The sequence below is a fragment of the Ornithodoros turicata genome, chromosome 7 (assembly GCF_037126465.1).
Source record: "Ornithodoros turicata isolate Travis chromosome 7, ASM3712646v1, whole genome shotgun sequence".
Lineage (NCBI taxonomy): Eukaryota > Metazoa > Arthropoda > Arachnida > Ixodida > Argasidae > Ornithodoros > Ornithodoros turicata.
The window spans coordinates 18,800,725-18,824,371 of record NC_088207.1 but is presented as its reverse complement, the minus strand read 5'-3'; the positions used below and the strand labels follow the sequence as shown (position 1 = coordinate 18,824,371).

General features: G+C 45.5%; 1 protein-coding gene and 1 long non-coding RNA gene across 2 annotated transcripts in view; one reads left to right on the top strand and one right to left on the bottom strand.

Moving 5' to 3' along the window:
* Window positions 1-23,647, top strand: part of LOC135400514 (uncharacterized) — a 374,312-nt gene that overhangs the window by 113,290 nt on the left and 237,375 nt on the right. The window lies entirely within an intron of this gene.
* Window positions 6,824-23,305, bottom strand: LOC135399631 (uncharacterized). The gene is made up of 4 exons (XR_010424369.1): window positions 23,236-23,305; window positions 18,583-18,632; window positions 18,351-18,462; window positions 6,824-6,925 (listed from the first exon to the last, which is right to left on the bottom strand). It is a non-coding gene; the product is annotated as an uncharacterized LOC135399631 (long non-coding RNA).

The window sequence follows — 23,647 nt, the reverse complement described above, 5'->3', positions numbered from 1 at the left end:
TGGGGAACATTAGTGTAGAGGGACGCTACATCAAGGGTGACAAGGAAGCAGTTCTCAGGTAGTTTGAGGTTGCGAATGGTCTTTAGAAAATGGTTGGTGTCTTTCACATATGACTGAAGGGTGGGGGGGATGTCCTTGATGAGGTAGTCCACAAGCGTTGACAAGATCTCTGTCACTTTGTTGTTGCCAGATATGATGGGTCTGCCTGGATTGCCCGGCTTGTGAATCTTGGGTAACAGATAAAAGCGACCAGGTTTCGGAGATTGTGGAAGGGGTTGCTTATGTGTATCAGGCGTGATTTTTTTGTTATCACGGAGGTCGGTTAGGGTCCTGTCGATCTTTGACGCATAGTCTGGTGTGGGATCGCGATCAAGCCTCTCATTAAACGTTGTGTCTTCCAGTTGGCGGGCTCCCTCGCGAATATATGCGTCAGTGTCCATGACCACAATAGCACCTCCCTTGTCCGCGGGTTTGATGACAATGTCCGTTCGTTTCTCAAGATCGCTGAGTGCTTTGCGTTCTTCACTTGACAGATTGTGTCGTGGGGGTCCTTTTTTGGACGTTACTTTGAGGATATCCTTTTGCACAGCTTGGATGTAATCATCGAGATGGCGGTCCCTGTGTTCAGGGGGTGACCAGCTGGAACCTGTTTTGAAAGGGGAAGCCGTCTGTCTGGAGTTCTCTCTATCGTGGAAAAATTCCCTCAGGCGCAGTTTACGGGCAAAGTTTTCAAGATCTGTGTGCAGTTGGAATTCGTTCAATCCTGTTGTACTTGGACAGAAGGAGAGTCCTTTTGATAGAAGGCGTTCCTCGATGTCTGTTAGCGTTACTGATGAGAGATTTACCATGGATTTGGGGGGACTGTAAGAACGGCCTGCCAAAGGTGGTTCAATAATGGCCTTCGTCGGGTCCTGAGGCGACTGCACAGTTCCCTGGTGTGCCGACGGAAGATCGTGTTCCATTTTTCGCGTTGAGGTTGCCGAAGGGAGGTCATAAATTATGTGTGCGGGGTCCTGTCGAGTGTGTTTCGCACGTGGGTGGGGGTTTTGGGGGGGGGGGGTCTTTCCCTAAGACGCATTTGTATGGAAAGCGTTATTATTTCTTCATGTTTTTCACAGTTAACAGCGATCCCGAGTGTTCGTTTAGTGCCGGATTGAATCTATGTATTAAAAATGATTCCTTCATTTCACGATCCCTATCGCTCTTGAATCCGGATTGTAATATGGCGATAGAGAGTTTCTCAATCGCATGTTCTGGTAGGGCCATATGCCTAGACAGCGGGAGTTCCGGTTTTGTTTTGGTGTGGGACTTGTGGTTGTTGAAGCGAATTCTGAATGATGTGCAGGATTGTCCAATGTATTGAGCTTGGCATATGGTGCAATGTAGAAGGTATATTACGTTTTGAGTCCCACAGTCAAAAGTGCCATTGATATGGAATTTGAAGTTTGTGGTGGTGCTGGTAACATCCCGTGCTGACAACATGAGGGGACAAATTTTGCAGCGGGGTTTTTTGCAAGGCCTGCAGCCAAGGAATTCTTTTTGTTCCCTCGTGACTTTTGAGTTCACCTGTACGTCCTGTAAGTTTCGCGGTCGTCTATAAACAATCTTGAGAGCCTCTGGGAAGACTTCCCGAAGATGTTCAGATTGGTGCAGAATATTGAGATGGCGTTTCAGAATGGATCCGATGAAAGCTACATTTTGATTGTAGGTTAAAATTAAGCTCGGCGCGCAGTACTCATCGGTACCACTGTCGAAGCACACGAAAGTGAGTGTTTTCTGTTTGACCAACTCATTATATCTTTTCACTTGAAAAAGAACTGTCCACCGTTCGAAACGTCGTGTCTGTGTAATTTCAAAATGAATTAAATGAAGTCATCTGAAAATATTCCTTTGGTGGTGCTCTGTGCGAACTTATTTCTTCTGTGTATTAATACAGCGCCGTCTGAATGTTCAAGACCTTCAAGAATGTGTTTGCCAACGGCACCTGTTCCCTCTCGCATCAGAGTGTCCACAACCAATGAACCTTGGAACTGGAGCAACATTGCAATCATCGGAACTTCTCTGCTCGAGCACCTGCATACCAGGTTTGACAACACTCACCATCCTCCCTTGTTTATAATAAGAGATCAAGCTCGCATATTCGACACTATTCCTATGATAAATCAGCTTCCTTCCCACGTCACTACGATTTTTCTCTACGTTGGAACTCACGACCTTGAGGATTCGCACCCTATTGAATGTTTCGAGAAGTACAAGATTGTGATCGATCATATCTGTACTGCAAGACCATGGACTGCTAAAGTATTCGCAACATTCGTGCCTCCCCGCTTCGTCAATCGCCATCCACATTGCCCTGACTGGGGGCGCATTACGCGATTCAATTTTGACACCAATCAGCTCAACACAATGCTCCTTCAGCTCGCTGCAAACGACGAAAGAGTTGGCTGCCTGGATCATCGTTTCTATGACCACGACCCCCTTCTAGTCCTCTCAGCCGACGGACTGCACCCCAGTCCGTTCGGAACCGACATAATGTCATCGCAACTGTCGCACATAATATCCTTGCTAGAAGCGCGATATTCTTCATATACATCCAGACATCCGGCATGCTTAACGGATTCACGGACACTAAGACCCTGCTGGTACCAAAAACAACCAGGACTACACGAAATGCAAGACCGTAGACAGGACCGTAGCCGCACTGAATATGCAACCGACACGGTAAAAGAACCCACAAGTCTGTCACAACTAGACACCAGACTGCCTCACACACCGTCTACGAAAGAAAAGAAATCCGGAGCTTTCCTGAAATCCAGGAAGTTGTCTGACAAAATCATGCGCTACGAGAGCCATTTCAGTTTCATCTCCAAACATCTACAGAACAAATCAACTCCAAAGGGAGCGCGACTCTCATCCAGGCTACCTTTTGCTAACTTAAACGCAACTCATCTGTCCGAGTGGGAAGCTGTCTTACATGATGGGTCGCTCGCCCTTCTCTCTATGGCATCACGCCACTGCGAAGATCAACTCATCGACCTACGAAAAAGCAACACGAAATGACCTCACTTCTGACGTCTACGGAAAAACGCGCTCTCGCTGATTTTCAGACAAAAAAATCCAATGCCTTGCGGACAGTAAAGGACAGAAAAATGGAACGCGATCTTCCGTCGGCACACCAGGGAACTGTGCAGTCGCCTCAGGACCCGACGAATGCCATTATTGAACCACCTTTGGCAGGCCGTTCTTACAGTCCCCCCAAATCCATGGTAAATCTCTCATCAGTAACGCTAACAGACATCGAGGAACGCCTTCTATCAAAAGGACTCTCCTTCTGTCCAAGTACAACAGGATTGAACGAATTCCAACTGCACACAGATCTTGAAAACTTTGCCCGTAAACTGCGCCTGAGGGAATTTTTCCACGATAGAGAGAACTCCAGACAGACGGCTTCCCCTTTCAAAACAGGTTCCAGCTGGTCACCCCCTGAACACAGGGACCGCCATCTCGATGATTACATCCAAGCTGTGCAAAAGGATATCCTCAAAGTAACGTCCAAAAAAGGACCCCCACGACACAATCTGTCAAGTGAAGAACGCAAAGCACTCAGCGATCTTGAGAAACGAACGGACATTGTCATCAAACGCGCGGACAAGGGAGGTGCTATTGTGGTCATGGACACTGACGCATATATTCGCGAGGGAGCCCGCCAACTGGAAGACAACGTTTTATGAGAGGCTTGATCGCGATCCCACACCAGACTATGCGTCAAAGATCGACAGGACCCTAACCGACCTCCGTGATAACAAAAAAATCACGCCTGATACACATAAGCAACTCCTTCCACAATCTCCGAAACCTGGTCGCTTTTATCTGTTACTCAAGATTCACAAGCCGAGCAATCCAGGCAGACCCATCATATCTGGCAAGAACACAGTGACAGAGAACTTGTCAACGCTTGTGGACTACCTCATCAAGGACATCCCCCCCCCCCACCCTTCAGTCATATGTGAAAGACACCAACCATTTTCTAAAGACCATTCGCAACCTCAAACTACCTGAGAACTGCTTCCTTGTCACCCTTGATGTAGCGTCCCTCTACACTGATATTCCCCACTCTGACGGCATCGAGGCGGTCGTGGAAGCCTACACGAAATCACCGTCGGACAGTCCCTACCACGTGGACAGCGCCACACTGAAGGTACTATTGGAAATGATACTAACGCTGAACAACTTCGAATTTAATGGCCAACACTACGTCCAGAGAAATGGCACAGCTATGGGCACAAAAATGGCCCCAAACTACGCGAACATCTTCATGGGTAAATTAGAAACATGTTTTCTGTCGCGGTGCCACATCAGACCATTTCTCTATAAGAGGTATATCGATGACATATTCATAATCTGGGACAACACTGAGAGTTCACTACTGGAATTCATTCGGGACTTCAACAACGCGCACCCCAGCATCAATTTCACCCACCACTATTCGACCACAACTACGAACTTTCTGGACGTCACAGTAACAGTCAGGGACCAATCACTTGAAACTAAGGTGTACCGAAAACAAACTGACAGTCACCAATACTTACACTTTAATAACTCACACCCCCGTCACTGCAAACTCTCTCTACCTCATAGTCAAGCATGCAGATACCGGCGTATCTGTACAGGGGACAGCGACCTCGAACAAAACCTAGGTGATCTACGGCACGCATTCACCGATCGCAACTACCCTCCCGATGTCGTTAATGACGCAATTGAAAAAGCTCGGCGTTTAGGTCCCCACCAGCCCACAGCTTCCTCAAAAACCGGTGAGTACTGCGCGCCGAGCTTAACTTTAACCTACAATCAAAATGTAGCTGGCATCGGATCCATTCTGAAACGCCATCTCAATATTCTGCACCAATCTGAACATCTTCGGGAAGTCTTCCCAGGGGCTCCCAAGATTGTTTATAGACGACCGCGAAACTTACGGGACGTACTGGTGAACTCAAAAGTCACGAGGGAACAAAAATAATTCCTTGGCTGCAGGCCTTGCAAAAAACCCCGCTGCAAAATTTGTCCCCTCATATTGTCAGCACGGGATGTTACCAGCACCACCACAAACTTCAAATTCCATATCAATGGCACTTTTGACTGTGGGACTCAAGACGTAATATACCTTCTACATTGCACCATATGCCAAGCTCAATACATTGGAGAAACCTGCACATCATTCAGAATTCGCTTCAACAACCACAAGTCCCACACCAAAACAAAACCGGAACTCCCGCTGTCTAGGCATATGGCCCTTCCAGAACATGCGATTGAGAAACTCTCTATTGCCATATTACAATCCGGATTCAAGAGCGATAGGGATCGTGAAATGAAGGAATCATTTTTAATACATAAATTCAATCCGGCACTAAACGAACACACGGGATCGCTGTCCACTGTGAAAAACATGAAATAATAACGCCTACAACACAACAAGAAGCTACACCCGTTTACGCGACGCAAACGAGTCCTTTCCACACAAATGCGTCTTAGGGAAAGACCCCCCCCCCAAAAAAAAAACAAAAAAAAAAAAAACACCCACGTGCGAAACACACTCGACAGGACCCCGCACACAGAATTTATGACCTCCCTTCGGCAACCTCAACGCACTGCCATTTTCCTTCCCCCACCACCAACTGTTCCCAACCTGTTTGACCAACTCATTATATCTTTTCACTTGAAAAAGAACGGTCCACCGTTCGAAACGTTGTGTCTGTGTAATTTCAAAATGAATTAAATGAAGTCATCTGAAAATATTCCTTTGGTGGTGCTCTGTGCGAACTTATTTCTCCTGTGTATTAATACGGCGCCGTCTGAATCTTCAAGACCTTCAAGAATATATATATATATACATATATTGTACATACTCTATACGTGTTCTGTCTGACCGAATATACACGTACCTTACAATCAATGATTCATCGAGACCCCCTACACCCTCAAATGTTTCGCGACAGTTCGCGGTAGATTGTGGATTCGATCCCAGCCGAGGACGCTATCAACTTGGCGACAGGGTACAGGTTAGGACAACAGTTAACAAAAGAGAGCGACCTCAGAGGCAGAGGTTATTGGACTGGATTTCTTCTAGTTCATTGTCCCTCAGGATGATTCATCCCATTTACAAAGCATTTGTCGTCCACAACAGACCGTCCAGCCCAGTCACTATACTAGTAATTGAACCATAAACGGTCACAACATTTTTGAGATCCACTTTATCGTTGTCAAACTGAATCAAATGAGAACAGACAAGGTGAGTCAACTGTGCTCGAAATTTGCCGGTGCTATTGCATCAGAGACGTTACTCTCATTTACCAGCCCTTTTACATGGCCGAATAATCGTACATGCAGGACTTTCCCTTTGAGAACATGTTAAAATGTAACCGAATGAAATAAGACGCGATTGGAGAATGACTGCCTCAATATGTAGTGGCACAAATTGTGTACAGTTCTGCATTTTTCTTCTTGAGAACCACTTGAGCTATGAATATCTGGAGAATTGGTGCTACTCGGTGCTACAATCGAAGTACTGCAATTAGTGTTACAATACTGTTTTGTGGGAAGTATTATCTATTTGTATTATAATATAAAATATGACTATTACAGCCCATCCCTGTTGGTCTCTGTGTCAGTTGTTCACGTGTAGCTTCATGTCGCTTTTGATTTCCAGAAACTACATGTTATGTCTCGCTAACGTCAACTGCACAATTATTACGGGAACAATCTCGAGTTGAATGCGAGCCAGCGCACTGTTTACAAGTGGTGCAGGCAATGAGGTACTCACTGGAGATGATTTCTAATACCATCCATGACGCATGACGAGAGATTAAATAGTTTATAGTTGCCCTCCAGCACAGAGTAGTCCTTTGTGCAATCTGTTGGTGCACCGAGTCTGGAAAACAGAAAGTTGTATACGGCACATTATTATGAAAATATAAGCAAGCAAAGCTATATGCATTCCTATACGCAGTCCCTGCCCTAGGCTTTTCATGCATTCTGCTGTACCAGCGGCGTGACCGATTGGGTGAAAGCGTCCGTCCATATGTGGTAGCATAGGTCGTGCGAAAGACCGACAGATGATGGGTCCTATCCTTCCTCCTGCTGCGCTGTCTGCTGTTTTCCTAGGTTTTTCGGCAGACATTCCAGACGAGTGCCGGCACACTTCTGCGTGAAGTCGACACAGGACGCATACTAACGCGCACGTTTCCCACTCCTTCCTGCTATATTGTCTCCATCTGTCCACGTCTGTACCCCGCTCATAACCAAACTTAATTGTTTCACAGCCGTAACACGAAATCAGTTAAAACCAGCAGAAAAAACAAAAATGCACTTCCAGCTGCTCAAATGCATCACCGCTAAAATTTCCCGATTCATGAAGCTAAGTACAGCTACGACTCACAAGGATGGAGATAACATGGAAGAAGGACACCAGCTTGCGGTTGTAAATGTGAGGAGGGGAGTATTTCATTCAGTCTGAGGAGCAACAGAATGACGACAAAGTAGAAAGGTGAAGACAGAAGAAGTGGAGAAGACAGACTGAAACGAGCAATGGTAGTACTTTATTTTGATCAAGGAAGGGTACACGAGAGGGCGCGGATAACGATGCTAACCAGGAGCAGAGAAAACACCGGAGGCTATCGCGTACTCTTTGTTTGTCTCTTTTTAGTCTGGCAAGTAAGTAGTGCACACCGAATAACAGGAGAGGGTTGGCTCACGCAGACTGGTGCAGGAGCGAGCATATGTAACCCCAGGACATTTGCAGAGCAAATGTGTTTTTGTAACAAAGGCCGGGCAGGTTTGTACATATTGCTGACAGTTGCAACACAGTACACAAAGGACAAGACAGACGATGTCGTACACTTTCAACCACTGTTTTACTATTGAATCAAAGAAAATACATCAAGATATCCGAACGAGACTACACCCCGCCAGGTTGCCTCCTCTCCCCCCTCTCATCCAAACCTCCGTGCCTCTATTTATGAGGTCTTCTTGTTTTTTTTATATATCGCGGTAGACGAGCTCACACATGTCTCTTTCTCTTTCTTTATGTCCCATGGGACAGCTACAGCTTTCAACGACCTTCCTGATATGCGTATCATGGAATCGATAAATTACCTGGGTGGCCTCGAACTGCGGGTCGCACCCACACGTCAAAACGTGATCCGCCAACTGCGAACTCTGTCTACCTTTGGACCTAACCTTGTTTCTATGTTCTTGCAATATTTGATTTAAACACCTGCCTGTCTCCCAAATATATCGTTTGCCACAGCTTAAGAGTATAGAGTAGACTACCCCAACTTTACAGTCGACGTTTGGGTTTTATTTTACACGCATTACGTGGCGATTTATTCGCGACATACTCCGGTAGGAACGAGAGCCTCTTCTTCACAGAGGGGATCACTTTTACGTTAACCTTACCACCTAATTTGACCTGATCTGGTCTTTTGGCAGTGCTGGCAGCCTCTCGCACGCTTCACGGCTAATTCTTCTGTGAACCATTGCAGACAACAGAAGATAAAGATATCTACGATCGTGCACCTATCTGAGCGCCCAGCGATTGCACCAACACGCCACCACGTCGAGTCGTCTACTTAAGAAGCTGCACGGGCACAATCGTCGTCTTTTGGCAGTGCTGGCAGCCTCTCGCACGCTTCACGGCTAATTCTTCTGTGAACCATTGCAGACAACAAAGATAAATATATCTACGATCGTGCACCTATCTGAGCGCCCAGCGATTGCACCAATACGCCACCACGTCGAGTCGTCTATACTTAAGAAGCTGCACGGGCACAATCGTCGTCTTTTGGCAGCGCTGGCAGCCTCTCGCACGCTTCACGGCTAATTCTTCTGTGAGCCATTGCAGGTTGGTAGCGCCAGCTTTTTTTGCTGTTATCTTTGCTGCCAACACTGCCAACAAATTTGTGTGATACCATGTCTGTAACCAAAGGTTGCTAAACTACTTTCGGAATTCAAACAAGACCTGCGAAATGAGCTTAAAGAACTCCGTGACGGTATTGAAAGATATTTCACAAAAGAGGTCAGGGAAATAAATGCTAGCTTGACATTCATGAATAAGTCCTCTGAAGAATTCAGAGAAACAGTGGAAATAATGTCAAAGGAAAATGCAGTGTTAAAGAAAATGAACGAGAGCGTAATACAAGAATGCAACACCCTAAAGAAACAACTAAGGGAAAATGAATTGAGGATAATACAGCTTGAGCAGTACAGTAGGAACCGCAACCTCGAAATCAAGGGCGTACCTATTCAAACAAATGAAAATGTGGCCGATATTGTTACGAAGGTCAGCGAAATAGTGGGGGAGAGCTTGAGCACGAATGATATCGAAATATGTCACAGAGTTCCTGTTGCTGGTAGCAGAGACATGGCAAATATAATAGTGCAATGTGTGCATCGATCCAAAGGGATGCAATTCTAGATAAATCTAAGAAAAAGCGTATGACTACTGCTGACCTGTGTATTACTCCTACGGCTCCTGTCTTTATCAACGAACACCTTTGCCCTGCACTTAAACGAATACTTGGCGCTGCCATTGCACGTGAACGCGAATTTGGTTGGAAGTATGTATGGGCAAAAAATGGAAGGCTGTTCGCGCGTAAATCAGATGGTACACCGGTCCATCAGATCGCTGGTTATGATGACCTTTCAGTGATAAGCTAAGATTTCCTGTGTGTAGGTAGTATTTTTATGTAGATAAAAATGCCTGTTGTCCCTAGCGAAGTTTTGAAGATTGTACACGATGCGCAAACAAATAACTTGTTATCGATCCTCCACCACAATGTAAGATCTGTTCGAAACAAGGAAGATGATATCTTTACCCTACTTACTTGTACCAGAATATCTTTTGATGTAATCATGGCTACAACGAGATGATGACATGTTTTTACTGCCAAATTATAGTAATTTTTGTCTGTGTCGACGCGATAGAAGAGGCGGTGGCGTTGCGATACTCACAAAAACATCTATGAAGTGGGAAAAAGTTGCTTCGCTCACTGTATGTTTGAATGATTATGAAGTGTTATGTGTACAGTCAAACTTGTGCATAGTGGAAATATTAATTACTTCGTGAACTATCTTGAACGGCTCTTTCATTTTTGTACCGAGAATGGTTATAGATTATATTTGGGAGGCGGTTTTAATATCAATTTACTAGAAAGTTGTGGAGTTAGTTTAATGTTTCAGAATCTGATTAATTCTTTAGGGTTTCACAATGTTATTGAGAATCCGACTCGTATTACCACTGATTCTATAGCGCTAATAGATTTGTTTATTACGAATGATCCTCAGTCAATTCATCGTGCTGATACTCTAGTAGCTGACTACAGTGATCACTTGCCTGTACTTTTACTTGCGGAAAATGACCACCCCGTTGTTGTCACAAATGAGACATTGACGTACCTCACGCGCTGAACAGTTTCCGCGAAGAAATTTCTAAAGTCATTTGGAACTTTGTTTAAGCTAAACATGATCCTGAAGATGCATATAATATGTTTCGAGACACGTTTATTTCTATTTATAAGCGGCATTTAGTTTACAAGGTGCTCACAGCAACTAGACACATACGGAAACCATGGGTCACTACTTCACACCTTCAGATGATACGAAAGAAAGGTCGCATGTACAAAAAATTCTTGAAAACGCGTGATCCCGAGAAGCTGCGTGACTTCAAGAGATACCGTAACATGTTAAATCTCGAGCTGCGGCGGGCCAAGCAAACTTACTATAGCAACATGTTTGACACTTCTTGCCGTAGCAACAGTCATACCTTGTGGAAGAGGATAGACATGGTGCTGCACCGTAAAAGGAACACACCACAGATAACAGACCTTTGTATTAACGGGAAGAATGTGTCGGGTTCAGCCCTAGCAGATGATTTCAATGATTATTTGTGAACGCTGTATCTAGTAGAACGGTGAGACAGCCTCTCTGCTCACGGACTGTTGAACGAGTGAAATATTATTTTCTTCTCTGCCCAGTAAATGCAACCGATGTCTTATCTGCACTGTCTCAATTACGCAATAGTAAGAGCTGTGACATTTTTGGCATTCAGATAAGACCAGTTAAATACGTTGGCGATATAATCGCGCCTGTGTTGGCGGATATCGTTAATGAATGTTTCTCGAGTGCTGTCTTTTCACAAAGGATGCAAATAGCGAAGGTGATAGCCATTCACAAGGGTGGAGAAGGAAATTATCGGCCTATATCGCTTTTACCAGTTTTCTCCAAGCTAGTCGAAAAGCTGATATTTATTCAGTTGGATTCCTTCTTCATAAAACATTCGGTTATATAGTTGACTCGCAGTATGGCTTTCGTAAAGGTCGATCCACAGAGCTCGCCTTACTAAGGCAAAAAGAAATTATTCTAAGTGACTTCGAAAATAAGCGGTTAACATTAGGCGTATGTGTAGATTCAAAAAAGTTTTCGATTCTTTAAATCACTGTGTATTGTTAAAAAAACTGCACTCTTATGGTGTACGTGGTACCCCACTCACTCTAATAGAGTCTTATCTTAGCAGTCGAAGGCAGTCAGTTGAAATTAATGGCAACTTATCTTCCGTTCTTGAGATCACTTCCGGAGTGCCTCAGGGCAGTATATTGGGGTCATTGTTATTTAATATCTACATTAACGATATTGTAAACATCTGCCCTCGTGCACATTTTGTAATTCACGCCGATGACGCCAGTCTTTTCTTTTCTGGCATTGATGCAGATGAAATAACCCACACTGCTAATATGACACTGAAGACACTAGATGAGTGGTCACGCAATAACTGCCTACAGATTAATACAACAAAGACAAAGGGCGTTTTGTTCAGACCAAAGAACAAACGTGTCATAGCAAGTATTCCTTTGACTATATCTGGCGATGAAATAGAGCTAGTGAATAACATCAAGATACTCGGTGTCTTTTTTTCTTATGACTTGAGCTGGGATATCCACGTCGATAAATTATCTAGTAGACTGTCGCAGGTGTCTGGTACTTTGTGGAAGTGTAAGGCAATACTACCTACGCAAGTTAAGCTACGCCATTATAACGCGCTCTTCTCTTCTCTCCTTTGTTACGGACACTTGATTTGGGGAACTACCACAAAGGCGAACCTCAATAAATTGACACTAATCCAAAAACGAGCAGCTCGTGCTATTTGTAACGAACACTTCCTTGCACATACCAAGCCCATTTTCCTTAAGCTGGGCATAATTTCAGTCACATATTTATATGAATACAGAGTGCCGTTATTCACGAATTGCACACTTAACAAAGAATGACACAGTTGCTCGTACACAGGCCAGGGAAGTTTGGCTGACTCCGCGATGCCGGACCACATACGAAACACAAATGATACGCTACCAGTTACCAACGTTATTAAACAAATACTCTTACCTATTCGAACACCCTGACTTCAAAAAGGTCTCGAAAAAAGCTCTCCGTGCACACTACCTAAATATCATTCAATCACATTAGAATGTTTTTTCTTTTTATTACTCCTTTTGGCTTTTGGTTTATCACGAGGGCATTTCCTGCGCTGTTCTGTTTTTGCTGATCGATTATTAACGGGACTATCGCATCCATCTCGGTCGATTCCGAAACTTCAGTACCACAATATTTCTCAGTGACCTCTGACAAGGGCCGCGAAAACCCAAAGTGAATAGGTCGCGTATGTGCTGAGCAATCTAATGAAATACATCGAGAGAGCAGACGACGCATAATGAGGTCCCTCTCCACCGTCTCTCCACAACGCCTTGATAACGTCACGCTCAACAGCGCCAATGAGAGCGCTTCTTCCCGCACAGCTGATCGGTGGGGCCGCGGGGCATCTGGATGCGAGGCGGCCAGCAGACACCAAGCGTAATGTCGGAATCGTCGTAATACGAAAGTGACGTCGCGTCGCTTCCAAGCGATTCTGGGGATTACAGCGTTGAAGAAATTGTGTTAGATTACGACCCTTACTCCACAGACCATCTGCCACTTGACCCTGCCGCAAGTGAAAGTGCAGGCAGTGAAAACGAACCGTCCGATGGCGACGACACTTTCAGGTAAGCCTATCATATCCGATCGCTCATGATGATTGTGCACTGCCGGACATTTTGACATTTGTCCACTTGGAAATGGCAGATGCCTCTGCACTCGCTGTACTCCAGTGGAACCTGACGAACACAGGGTGTCTGTTGCCTGGGAAATTTCAGGGACAGTTGTATCGCCGATCACCTGCTCCTCAATGGCGTTTGTCTGCGGAGGGAGCTCGCTGGTTGACGCACCCATCTTTTGTCGTGATGACCGCCGCGTATTTTTGAGCGACTTGACAGTAGGTACAGTGTCAAAACACTTCTCATATAAATGGCGTGATTTCATTCCCATTTTATTCCGAGCACATGGATAATGCTTTACAAAACTTTACTGCTCCTAGTCAAATAAATAATTAGTTTTCTTCTTTATTATTGTTTTACACAGGCGCCTCCGATTCACTGCGTATTGTTTCTTCACAAGCTGGATTTATGGGTACCTTGGCATAAGAAACCGAAGGCGGATACCAGGATGTCCTGTGCGCAGGATCAGGACGCTGTACTCATCAACTTCATATAGTGGATCATACGAGCAACATAAGTGTCAAGTGGGCCACTGTATGCAGACCAGGCATATCCATTGTAGGACTTATCGTTATTGTCATTGTTGTTTTTGTATGTTCATAAAAGCTGGTTTCCTATTGAGAAGACGTAACTGTGTACACTATCAAAACATTATCGATGGTTCCTGCTTTTCATAACCATATGTGGAGAAGAAATGTTGCATTGTGAAGTCACAAATTAGTGAGCGGTTATGCTGGTCATAGTGTTAGTCATATGTGCATGCACTGACCGTTTCGAAAGTTTTAACCCTTTGTAACAGTTCAAGAAGCATGTCTCACAAGCAGTGGAGACTTGTAGTCAGATATTGCAAGTACAGTGGAATGTGTAAATAATTTTTATTGCAAATCATTCTGGAGTACAAACCAAGGTTATCACACGACGAGGACAAGCAGTGGTACTTGTGTAATGCATATTTTGAATACCACCTTTCAGCTTCACCATGGAGAGGTTTCTTTTGTACTACGTTTTGCACCTATGTTGGGAAAAAAAAAAGAAACTGGTTCGTTTTGCCCTGTGCATGGATTTATGCTTCATTTCTAAATGGAGGATAGAGGTTAGTGCCAATGTGTGTATTACCACAGTTTTATCTCCCCCTGTGTACATGGAAGCTTTGTGAACATGATACAAATATTAAATGTGTCAAACAAAAGCTGATTACATTATGTCAGTAGATTTTATTTCCCTCCTCCGTGCTATCTTTTCAGTTGCTGTGCGGAGAGCTGGCATTTAGGTTCATGTTGACAGGGTGGTAACAGGGTCTTTCCTTCTATACAATATACGAGCAGTGCAGATGTGAAGCTTGATGTGCTGAAACAAGAAAAAACTTACTATCATGCACATATCAAAGCCCAATACCACCATATTCTTGAACCCTTGGAGTGTCCTCTGTGCACTGTAACTGGAATTGTACTAAAAGACACAGGTGTGCATATATAGTTCATTAGACGCCGTTCATAGCCAGTTACTAAAATTGCATTTTAAAAAAGTTCATTAGAATCACAAACACAATTCAGAAAAGTGTTTGCAGCTGGACCAAAAACAATAATGTGCATATTGGAGGGTTCATAACGCAGTGTTTGTCTCTGCATAAAACGTGGTGGCCCTGGAAAGGGTCTTTTTTTTACTTTAGTTTCTCTGGCTCATTCAGTGTGTGACGCAGGGGGAAGCCTCACTACTAGAACCTAAAAATAAAAATTCGCTATATAACAACATCACGCCTTCACAGTATGTGAGCAATATATATCACTCGTAGAGGCTGATACTCCGCATGAGCTGCCGGTTTCACAACATGAACGTTCACTCTGACTCAGAATTCAATTCATTCACTGTACAACACAGATATGAAACTTTCCTAATGAATAGAAGCTTGTGATACTCACCACCTGAAGCAGATTGCTGCTACCATTACCATCAAGCTGCTTCTCTCCACCTGAGATAGAAATTGAGCACTTGATGTTGGACAATATGATGCATAAAAGTATAATGCCGAATGGGGCTATTCTGTTGGAAAGCTGCCTCATTGGCTCTCTCTTGCTCACAAAAATGATGGTGAGTGCATGCTGGGTTACATGAGCAAAGAAAGATGGGATAAACTTTTTCTTAAACTTTAGTATCTTTAATTGATAAATAGATAATTTGATAATCTTTTGAATATTGCAACCGGAAAAATTAGAGGGATGCCGTCAAAAAATTACGTGAGGTGCTAGTGGGGCCTAAGGGGGTCGGCACATCATTGCCGGCCGCGGTTTATACATATTCCGATGTACATTCGGAAACAACATCTGGAAACAAATGCTTACCTGCTCATCCGGTACGTCGGTGGTGTCTATTTGCTCATGGAACAACGTGGGCACAGCATAGGGCTTTAGCCTCTTGCATTTCGCTGACACTCCCATAGGGGATTGCAATAGGTCCGCCTCCATGTACGCTTCGTCGGCAAACTGCGGGGAACAAACGTGCCGAACGTGCAATTCTTCTGCCACAACAAGAAGCCTGCCGGCAATTGCTGCTTCCAACTTTCGTTTGGCGTCCCTGTCCTTGGGTTCGTGAAACGTCATTTCTGGGTTCGCCCCAGGCGATTTTTTGCCGTCAGGAACACCACGACGCGTTCCCGAACTCAACGACATGTTGCAATTTCATCACTGAGCGACATTCACAGCACTTTCGAAGAAATAGGTTGTTTCATACACGTAGCCATGCACGACGCCATATCCTAAGCAGACGATGTCTCCGAGAGAAAATGGGGGAACGACGCCGGCGGCGCGCCGCCCTCGCATTGGTCCTGTTGGCTTCTACGTCACAATGATGTCATCGAATGTTTCGCTGATCGAAAAAGCTCGTTTATTTAAAACACAAACATTTCTGAGCAGTGAAACTCGGTGACATCGATTGTCGAATGATGCCAAGCATTCTCGTAACCATTTCCTACCCATGTCTCCGGATGCGATAGTCCCTTTAAGTAGCTGTGTTTTTTGTCGCGAGTTCAAATCGTTATTGATGATAGGAGAGACATGCGTGTGTGTAATTACGGCAAAGCTGCTACTGTCTGTGTTATTGTGGTGCTTTTTGCAAGATTGTTTATCTTTGAATTTATTGATGCTCGTAATCATCCCACATGTGCTTATTTTGTTGTTACTGAAGTGTCGCTATGTGAATGCCAGTTCTTTTCCTTTATTTGGTATGTGTCAGCACTGCTATTGACGTCGCGGTCCCCAGGCGTTTTCAAGCTGCATCATGGCAGCTTTTTGTCTGGGACCACCGCCATCTCTTGATGGAAACGGAAAATAATAATAAATAAATAATTTCATGAGCCTATGGGTGGCCCCATGTATACAGGGTGTTTCAGTTAAATCCCCGGGCTAAATAATTCGCGAACGGGTGCACCAATCCACGAGCTTTCTTTTTTACAAGTATCTGTCCGATACCACCTACAAGCTGCACACCGTGTCAATGAGTGGGAGGCGCTCATTATAAAAATAAAAATGCAAATGAGTTTCGTAAAAAAGCGTAACTTCTAAAGCAGGGCGCTGTCGGCATTAAAATGGGTACTACCCCTTTTGGGACCTTCAGTGGACACCTTTTAGAGAAAAATCTGCCACCGAAGCGGGTCATTTGTTGCAGTAATTAATTGGTTTCGGTTTACGTATTTTTTTCGCGGCTGGTCGCGGCGAAGCGCAAAAGGGCGTATTTCATTGGTGTAAGGACGTAATTCATTGATGGATAAGGGAGTGAAAGAGCGTCCTTTTGTGTGAGGGTAGTTGCCACACCATTCTTTACACTTTTTGGATGGTTGGACGTGAAGGGAAGTACAGACTTCTCTAATTTTTGCGAATAACACCAACATACGTCGCCATCAGTAACCCCTTTACTTTCCCTTTACTTTTGGTTCTCGCACGGCACCTTACTCGGCACCCTCTCCACTACCTTCGCCACGTCGACGAAGACTGCCCGGCCTCTGACTTCGGTCGTGATCTCGTTCGCCTCAAATGATCATTCCTTGCACTGTTCTCCCTGCCCTTGTACGCCCCGGCGATGTGGACGCTTGCAAGACCCGAGGTCTGTGCCAGTATCCCCGACCTCCTGAGGAACAAAGATGTGCCTGTGACAGTAGCCAGCCAGCTCGCGCTCGACCATCTCAATTCCGCCTACCCGCAGAGCCGCGCCATCTATATTGGTGGGTCGGTAGCCAATGGGTCATCAGCAGATGCCTTCTACGTCTCGCAGGAAAACCGTGACCTCGCCCTCCGACTTCCCTACAGAGTGTCCTCCACGGATGCGGAACTGCTCGGACTGCTTGCTGAGCTCTGCGGCCTACCGCTGAATCTGTGCCTGATGCGTGGGTCGTCCTCACAGACAGCAAGGCGTATTTGGCACTCCTGTCAGCATACCACCCGAGCGTCGTGAGTGATCTGCGTACCATGGTACCTCAGCAGTACGCCCACCTCTCCTCGGTACCCGAGCATACAGGGCTACACGAAAACACCTGTGCTGACGCGGCTGCGAGAGACGCCACGCTTGATGCGGTCATGCCGCTGCCCCTACTGCCGCTCTCGGTGTCTGCGTGTCGCCTGCTAATACGGCGTCTCTGCGGCGACGGCACCCACCAGTTCGTTATAGACGTTATCCGACCTCATGCATTCCTTCAGTCCATCGACCCCTCACTGAAGTTTGTCATCGGCTGCCGCTGTACCCGCGAGGAGGAGCCCCTTCTAACCCTTTCCCACACTTTACCACGTTGCCATTATTCCATTACTCATCAGGCTTAACGAGCTACTATCCTCCTCAGGAATGTAGGCGTAGTGCCGAGCTAGTTGCTAGTAGCTAATACTGTAGTATAATACCAAAGGAAGTAGCATGAGTACAGTGACATATTGCACGGAGGATTTAAGGTGCGTGAGCGGGGTGCACTCTCAACATAATTTTTCACTTCATAAGATATTGAAGCTCAAGTACTGCAGAGAATCGCACTTTGTGGTTTCTGGTGCGAGAAGAGAGCGGAGAGTAGACTCTTTTATCCTTGTCATCAATGCAAGGCGTCACAAAAGGTGTATATTCCTGAATCTCAACAGGTGAGGGCAGAGAACGGTCTTGTTGCGAATGATGGTTAGCTAGGAGCTTGTTATGGGCTTCTGGTTTTCTGAAGCATTATAAGTCGAGCTAATGCTGTTTACTTACAGGCGAGCAAGGTGGAACGCAGCGTTGGGCAAGGCGCTGAAACGCTTCCCTATGTCGCTCACAATAACAAACTTTGTGGTGGCGTTGCATATTCCTTTCTCCCAGGTGAGACCTTGAATGAGAAAAGAAAGTGTACATTCTTAATGTCTATAACCACCATGTGCTGATGCGTAGACATCTCAGGTCGTTATGTAAGTGGCAGCACAATGCCTAATGCTTTTATATTTCGTACCTTTTGGACCATAGCTCTTCGTGTTCCCTTCATTTGTGAATACTGGCCGCCTGCGATATAGACAGAGTAATATGCTTTTCAAGCTGCCAGTGGGAAAGTAGTCGGAAACCTATAGGTAATGGAAAACCAGTGACTGCTCAGCCAGTCATGCAGACACAGGTATATTATAAAATTCAAACAATCTTGCAGATCCTAATATAATCAAGTACCATTCACATCAAGAAAAAACAAAAGTTTCAGCGTTTGACCATCCCTCTCGCCGTCGATCCTCCGCCTTCACCCTGTCCTCTTCTCTGCCCCTCCGCCATCTGACTCCCTCGTCGGCAGCCGGGCCAGCCGGTTCACAGGGGAAATCTGAACAGAGGGCGTATTCTTCTTCGTCTTCTTTTTTTTTTTCAGGCGCAGAAGAGAGAATCACGTGATGCCATAGCCCGCAGCCGTCGGCAGCTCAGCTAGACGCGCCGCTTCGGTGGTGGTGAAAGGGCTCGCCATTGTAGGCCTCACAGAAGTGGGCAACGTCACGACTTGTGCCCTGGGGGAATGTGAACGCGTCGTTTCGCAAACAATGTCGCCACTGGTGCAGCCACTCGGAAAATCCCTGACGGGCTGCGTGAAATATGTGGATGCTCATTGGTTTGCGAGAACAGCTGCCAGTTTTACTTCGCACTGATTGGGCGAGAGTCATTTGATTGAGGAGCGAGGAGTCAAATGGCCGAACGAAATGAGTAGAAACGTTGGAGACTCGAGACGTGCCCACTCACGCGTGCTCTTTCTCAGACTCCAACCATTGTGATCGCAGGCTCGCAGACGCTAGCGGGCAGTTTCTATGGTTTTGAATGTTTCCGATTTAGACTGTGGCTAACTCCCGTAAACGGCTAATGTGAACACGGAATGGCTGATCCAGCTGATCATCGCAACGCTGTATAGACGGACATAAGAAAGAATCCCCGCACCCCGAAAAGACCTTGAAATCGTCCGCGAGGAAGTGTGGTTAATTTTTGTTACTAAAGGAAGCAATGCTGGTGTATCGTGCGAAGTGTATTAGGACATTTGCAAGTCACTCTATAACGTTAGAGGTACTTCGCAGTGCGGAACGGTTCCGCAACTTGTGCATTCGAACATGCAAGTAATCAAATTATGTGTGCTGATTATACTAGTTGTCCCTCACGACCCAGCTCTTCATTCGTTGTGACCTACGAACGTGTGCGGTACGTGCGCTTTGGTGTTGAAATAGCAAATCAGCATGGGTTGCCTATTCATCAATTGTATAGTAATCCACTATACACAGTTATGCATGATGAACAGAGTATTTTTATTTTCAGTTCTAGCGCTCCCGCAGCCATCGTTGACAACGACACGCCTGGCTCAGCTGTTTTCGAAATCTTCACCTGTACATATTGGATGTGCGGACTGCGGTTAGCTTGAACTGCTCTTCAGTGTGGAAGCACCTAAAGCTCCAGTGAAGCCTGCTACAAGACGTGCGTATGCATGTATACTGTGACTTTTCATGAAGGCAAATAAGTTTGCACTACAAACTGCCATCGCTTTTCGTTCCTCTGCTCTGGGGCAACACGTTATACTGACGTTACTTGGCAATCGCCGAAAGGCGGAGCTGGTGGAGAGAGAGCAGACGACAAACCCGAGGGGAGAAGAGGGAGGAGGTTATGAAAGAAGGTCGCACCTCACACACGCCTTTTCACGTGCTACATAGTCGGAAGCGCTGTGAGCGGCTCCTGGAACCTGGACCATGTGGTTTGGGAGCCTGCCATTTTCCCTCGACCATTGCGGCAATGGGAACTACCGGCGGCTGACAGCCCGTTGCAGCGGGTAATTTGACTGTTTCAAACGCCGCTGGAGGTTGGAGATGACAAACATGACAGCGTCTCGATGTCTTGGAGGAATGTCATAATTTCCAACGCGAACTGCACCTGCACAGCTTGAAGTTTGTGAAACTTTAGGTGAGTATCCCTCGTAGGTAACGAATACACCATAGGCGGCCACTATCTATGACCGAAATAGAAGTAAACGGCCGTGGTGCCTTTGTTAAAGTAGCGTTCGTTTAGGCTGTATTCTTCTTCCAGGCGCTTCAACCTGCTGAGTTAATGAAGTGTGCGTGTGTTACTTTTAATTTGTGGTCGACTGACTGGTTTTCGTCTTCTATAAGCGTCTATCGGAAAGTGTCGGAGGTTTCGTCTTTGAACAAGCTTGGAATTATTTACCGTCTAATGCGTTATAGGTAAGAATGCTAGATACATGGGAAGGATTATCTAACGTGGATATACCTCAAGGAAGGGAACCCGAGACAGGGATGAAGAGACGACACAACAAATTCTCAAACACAGCAAAAACTTTAATGCTCGGGTTCCCTGCCTTGATCATGCACCAGCTTGTCTGCGCCCTGCCTCTTCTGCGGATATACCTGTATGATGTCTGTGTCGTTTTTATCAGTGTGCCCCGGCGGCAGAACTTCAACGCAGCAGGTGAATTCCAGAGAATTGAAAACATACAAAGGAACAAAGAAATTAGTAGCGGCTCATAAGGCGAGAAGGTACCTGAGCCTACAGTTGCGTCGATTGGATGCAGGATACGAGCTAATGATACCAGTGAGTAACATTGATGCTTTTGCTTATTCACATAAGGTGGCGATATTGTGGTAGCAATCTGTATAAACGGGAGCTGTGCAGTGTGGGAACAAACAATCTCAAAATGGGGCCTTGATACAGTCATGGGTATCTCGTCAGTAGGGACTTCACTGGATCTTTTACAGAGGCAAAGTCTAAGTGTTAAAGTGTAGAGGTAAAAAGAGAACCCTGCACAACCTCCAGCCAATAATGCAAAAGATAAAAACTAAAGCTGTAGCATATCAGGATACCCTGCAAGAAATGACGGGAAAGCGATGCCCAATTGTTTGCTTCAGCAAATCAGCAGCACCTATGCCATATGTGCTTTGGATAATAAAATGAGTCTATTCCCCAATGTCCTGCGAAATTAATTGTGTACAAGACTTGGGATGTCTAAGGGGAAAATACAGGAATATATTTAAAATTACATTAAACGTGTAATTTTTATCGTCATGGCAGCGTAGGAGAAACGTTGCGAAGCGGTGTTTATTTTGTGCTCTCATTTCGTACAGTCTGGTACGTTGTATTCAGAAAGAAACTGCATTTCATATGTTAAATATGCGTTGATCGGCACTTGTTAAATTAACGTGTTTCCGAGGCGACATTTGACCATCTGCATCGGATCATCGAATGGGTTGTGTGTCCGTGCAACGTGTGCTCCATATTTGTGTGTTGGGATTAGTGAACCGTGTATGCTTTCCATTTGGCAAACGATGATGAACTGGATGCAATTTAAATGTATGTGCAAGCCAATAAAATTTGGTGTTTCATGTTCGATGTGCATGGAGCATTTTCTTCCTTGCTTCCTCTCTCTCTCTCTCTCTCTCTTTTTTGCGAAGCGTGGAGGTAATTTTTCTGTTAGGGAACTCGAGACGCGCAATGTGTTTCGCGTATTAGTGGGTACAAGTAACCCTTCGATACGTCCGGTACGCTGTGGCTCCTGGCGTCAGCAGGGATGTCGTACCAGTTGCTTCAGGGGGCACATGGCACCTGCAGCTTTCGGAAGCACCGCGTGCCCCTTGAAGTCATCTGGCACATTTTTAAAGAAATGTGCCAGTTGATCAGACGGCACCTATCCGTCACTGGGTTTAGGTGCAGGACACATACTAATACCCCTGTCCCCACTCCTTCCTGCTGTCCTCTCTCCGTCTGTCCACATTTGTACGCCGCTCATAGCTACAGTTGCTTCGCGGCTCTAACACCCAATAAAAAAAAAGAAGTGGTTGATGATATGCTGGGGGGGGAACGAATGTGCTCAATATCCTCGTTGAGTCCACTGGTACCTTGCTGCGATGTTGAAGACCAAGCCGAAATTATGAAGGAAATTGGCTACCAAAATATTATGGTCGACTGCTTCCGAATTGAAAAGCCACGGGAAATTACTATGAAGTCCGAGAGCTAATGTCACGGAGTTTTCGCCGTACACTGGAATCCATAAGCCGTTAGCAGAGACATGATGCTGCAAGGTTGTTCATCAGGGACCGATGTCGGGAGGTTCCGTGTTCAAATAACGTCCGGGTCACCAGTTGTGAAGGATCGCTACAGAAGGATCACACAGCAAGTGCGTCAGAGGAATGAAAACTGAACTGGTTCATTTCACGCGCCACTGCGCCACTTGTTCCTTCTCTCGCGGGGATGCCCTTAAAGCCATTAGCGTCGTCTTCGGGCACACCGCAACATATATTGACCTTGAGCGGAATTAGACAAAAGCTGAAATAGGCAAGAGATTTGTACGATGTAGCATACGTACGAAACAGGCGAGACAAGTGCTTGTCATGAGATAAATTAGGACAAAATTAAGGGATAGTTTGAAACAGCTAAAACTGGTTCACGGATTTCAGCATGCCATTATCTCCGCTGAGTTCTGCTGAAGGGTTGGTCCTCCGACTGACGTTGCAGTCTCTGTAAATGGCTAACGTACACGAGGCGTAGTCATGGGCAGGCACAATGTATTGCTGGTTTAAAAATCCCTACTATTTATAGTAATGTGGCAAAATAAGAAGATAATATATAATGGATAATATACTCTCACCCCGAAAAGACGAACACGATGTCTGATGAATTGAATTGCGGTCTTGTGGTTGTGAACGTGTAGAGGGAATCAAGGCTTTTATGAGCGTCCACTTCATCTCCCTCCACTACGAGAGCATTTTGAAATCCGGCGAACTGTAAATGCCGAGAATCGAAAGTACGTGTTCACAGGCTTGAAGTTTTATAATGCTAAGAACACAAGAATGATTTCAGAATCATCCTTGAGGACAATGAAAAAATGGCTAGGAAGTAAGCGAGCTGGTGAAGATGATGCGTGATGTAAAAAGCCCTAGTCTAGGGGTTCTTACATTATGCATCCTTCAGGAATTTAGGGTGCCCAATGCAATCCGTGTTACAGGAAACCGTGACGAAGCGCCACGCGCATCTCTTGATGCATTTTTAGGGACACTTTT